General features: G+C 43.5%; 1 pseudogene; it reads left to right on the plus strand.

Annotated features, from left to right (window-relative positions):
• The first annotated feature begins 3435 nt into the window (after positions 1-3435).
• Positions 3436-3830, plus strand: LOC143831304 (large ribosomal subunit protein eL27 pseudogene; annotated as a pseudogene).
• The last annotated feature ends 540 nt before the right edge of the window (positions 3831-4370 follow it).

The following is a 4370-nucleotide window of genomic DNA, read 5'->3' on the forward strand; positions in this document are numbered from 1 at the left end:
CAACAGACACCCAGTGGGGTAGGTGAGGCTGAGAGAGCCTGCAGGAAAGCTATAAAAAAATGTCCCTTATCATGGATGCAGAAAGGCTCTGCTAAGATCTTTTACTGAATGCACAAAGATTGGGAGAAGTCTCTGCTGTTCAGCTCTCCGCTGTTCAGGTTCCGCATACTCTGTTGGGTTTTTTTAATTTTTAAAATGGAAATAGTGTCTACAGATTCACCTTACCCACATGCTTGCTGACAATCTCAAAGAAATCTGAAATGTTGGTGAGGGAAGACTTCTCTGGCATTTGTTCTTGCTAATAGTACTTTCCCCCAATTCACCTGGAACATACAATCGATCTGATATTTCCTAGACCCTCTGGATCTCTTTTAAAAAATGATTTTTACTTTGGTTATTTTCTGTTGGATTGCATATTTTAGTGATTTGCGTATTTTTAAGACATTAGCAATCTCATTTTTTTCACAAGCCTTCAGGTAAACTTCCCTCTAGTAAACTGCTCTGTTTTAATTTGCCAGTTAAGTCCCAGAATTTCATCTCTTTGACTGAAGCCTTCCTGTACCCATCCTTATTGAGGCATGAATTTCTGTCTCCCTTTGTCTACGGTGAAGACTGACACAAAAAATTCATTCCACATCTCTGCAATCTAATTATAATCTTAACATGAAAAAGGAGGGTAGTCCTAAATATGCACGATTTAAAACTTGCATTTAATCCCCCCATGATAATGTTGCATACATCTAATTGCCTAGAGTACCTCTCATATGACTTATGAGCTCTCCTGAAAACAGCACACATAAAATTCCCCATTCTGCTTATTTGACTGAACTGACTTGCTCAGAAAGTTAGAACTAGGGGGGAGGTAGCTGCAGCCACAGCTGCAGTTTCTGGCATTATAAGAGTCCAATCAAATGCAAAATGCAGGCTAGTCATTACTCACTATTAATCTGACTAATTGACAGTCTTTGGCATGCACCTGACCTAACACTACTGCAGATGTTTCCTGGGGCTGATCTATTGTTCTGTGGTTAAATGTTAGGAATATTTGGAGGACGCACAAAATATTTACCTTGTGAGTGCCACGTGAATTAACCTCACTGTTTACTTTACAGCTCTGGTAGCAATTAATTAACAGCTAGCCTAATCAGAGGAAGATGCTCCATTTGAATCTCAGCTGGTATTGAAACAGCACTTTCTGGTTCATGTTAATGAACTCGCTGGTGATGTAAACAAAGTGATTTGTCATCAGTTTATGAGTAAAAAAGAACTCTGTGTAGGAGCCAAAGTTCTTCAGACTATATATTTTATTGGGCCAGCATGACAGGGAGAGTAAGGTAGCAAGCTTTTGAATAATACATGATTCATTCTCAGGCAGTGCCTAAAGAAGAACTTTTTGTAACTTAAACACTCGCTGTATTCTGACAATACAACCATTTCTATATATGTTTTTGGAACCATTAGAGATCCTGTTCTGCCTTTCTTAAGCAACCAAAGTCTTAAGAAATGAGCCAGTTTGGTGTAGTGGTTAGGAATGCAGACTTCTAATCTGGCATGCCGGGTTCGATTCTGCGCTCCCCCACATGCAACCAGCTAGGTGACCTTGGACTTGCCATGGCACTGATAAAACTGTTCTGACTGAGCAGTGATATCAGGGCTCTCTCAGCCTCACCCACCTCACAGGGTGTCTGTTGTGGGGAGAGGAAAGGGAAGGTGACTGTAAGCTGCTTTGAGTCTCCTTTGGGTAGAGAAAAGTGGCATATAAGAACCAACTCTTCTTCTTCTTCTTCTTCTTCTTCTTCTTCTTCTTCTTCTTCTTCTTCTTCTTCTTCTATACCCACCCCACCTGCCCCACCCCACTAGTTGGTATGCCCAGGAAGATGGTAAGACAGCATTTTGGGGAGGAGCAAGATCTTCCCTATTCCACCCAACCTCAACCAAAGACCTGGTGGAAGGGCTCCGTTTTACAGTTGTTACTTCCAGAGCAGAGACAAGGGCAGGCCTAAGTAGAGCAAGTTACAGACGTCTAGCGTACAAGATGACCATCACATGGATCATTTTGCCTCTCAGATTTCAATTTATATCTGCAGAGATCTGAGATGCAGTCCCACCTTGCAGTCCCACCTTCCTTCATGAGGAAGGATTGGCAGACTGAGTGGTCTTGGAAAGATGCTGAATGATGCCAGTATTGGCTGTTCTTCTGCTATGATGACAACATTTCTTTGGTCTGCATGTACATATCTTAAATCTCTAGGATCTTATGAAGTAATCTGCCTCATACATACGTACATGACATGGTTTCTAACTAGTAATATGTGACAAACAACAAGCAAGCCCCTGCTCAGGTTGTGCCTGCAAAATTAGGCTAATGCTATGAAACTGTTTTGTAAGGCTTACTAAAATGGTGTGTGTAGTGTTCTAATCCATGAACAAAGACACTGCTCATTCTTGGCAGTCTACAAGAGAAATTTCTGCTACATTGACCATTTATGCATGGCGGCAGCCATACTGGGCCACTGCTGATTCCTAGTGGCAGGGCAGCATACCCCACTGCATCCCATGTACACACAGGAGAAGACATCCCCTGGCACACTCGGTCCGCCCCCCACAATTCTGGGGTGAGAAAGGTCCACTACACCTCATTGCAGCGGTGGCAGCAGGTGGGCAGCAGATCCCACTATAGCAAAGGCTTCAAATGCCTAAAGGTAACGGTAAAGGTGAAAGCACCGGGTCATATCTGACCCTTGGGGTGATGCTCTCCAGCGTTTTCATGGCAGACTCAATATGGGGTGGTTTGCCAGTGCCTTCCCCAGTCATTACCATTTACTCCCCAGCAAGCTGGGTACTCATTTTACCGATCTTGGAAGGATGGAAGGCTGAGTCAACCTTGAGCCGGCTGCTGGGATTGAACTCCCAGCCTCATGGGCAGAACTTCAGACTGCATGTCTGCTGCCTTACCACTCTGCACCACAAGAGACTCTTTCTCTTATGCACAGGCCTGCCCCAGCCAAGCCTCTGTTTGCTGCCATGGCAAGACAGGGAAGGTGGACGAATCCACGTTCTCTTGCTGAGGGCTATCCAAGGTCCTGATTTGGGCCAGGGCTGGGAGTGGGCTGGAATGGCAGTGATGTCGTGCATATGTGAGGATCAGCCCCTTTGCCCTGTTGCCGCCAGCCTGGCCTTTCTGCCTCATGGGCATGTGGTTTCTAAGGACCGTCTGCTGTCCATGACTGCTGACTGGACTACCAAAGAGATATAGTGTTGAGATTTTTGGTGGGGCTTCAATTTAGAATGTGGGAATAAGAACATAGAGCAGAGATAATATGATCACAGAGCACCCACAAGCTGTGGTTAATGAAAAGACAAGGGAAACATCAAGAGCAACCATAGATGCTTTTTCTCTTCTGACCTGGGTCCCTTCGCTGCTGTGTTACCGAGATGGGCAAATTTATGAAACCCAGGTTGTTCTTGTCCTGGCTGGATGTTATTCAGGCTGAAAAGCCGTAATTGTCAAGAATATTGACGATGGCACATTGGGTTGGCCATACAGCAACGCTCTGGTGGCAGGAACTGACTGCAAAGTAATGGCCAGTAAGGGAAAGAAGAAGATTGCCAAATGGTCCAAGATCAAGACCTTTGTAAAAGTCTATAATTATAGCCATTTGATGCCTGCCAGTTATTCTGTTGATATTCCCTTGGACAAAACTGTGGTCAACAAGGATGTCTTTGGAGACCCAGCACTGAAACGTAAAGCATGGCAAGAAGCTAAAGTGAAATTTGAAGAAGAGGATAAGACAGGCAAGAAGTGGTTTTTCCAGAAGCTCAGATTCTAAATTGCATGCAGCTGCACCAATAAAAAACTTTTCTAGGATTGCAACAACAGCAACAAAAAAGAGCAACCATGGAGGAAGAGTGGACGAATCTGATAAAACATGGTTGAAAGCTCATTTTCAAGCATAATTTGTGATGGTGATGGCAGCAATGACACAATATTTTCCACCACCATTGCATCTTCAAAGTATAGGCCAGTGGAGCTGTTCTGGGTGGTCAGAGCCCCATTGGGAATGGCCTGCAAGAGTAAGTGGACAGCTTGGTGGCCCACTGACCATTTTGCTCAGAATTTTGCAGGTCACATCTCTTGCATCCATTCTGACTTGGACTCTACATTAGAAATTCAAAGAAACTGATGATGGCAAACAGTTTTATTTCCAATGAAGTGTAGTAATCTCAGCAGTCATAACTTGTACCTAGGTGGATATCTCAGTTTTGAAAAACTTCAGTGACTATGTATACATAAATAAAAATGAACTCAGTAATAAATTGTATACAGAAACTTCAAAAAACATATCTTATATAGCAGCATACCTTTTAAG

The sequence above is a fragment of the Paroedura picta genome, chromosome 3 (assembly GCF_049243985.1).
Source record: "Paroedura picta isolate Pp20150507F chromosome 3, Ppicta_v3.0, whole genome shotgun sequence".
Classification (NCBI taxonomy): Eukaryota; Metazoa; Chordata; class Lepidosauria; order Squamata; family Gekkonidae; genus Paroedura; species Paroedura picta.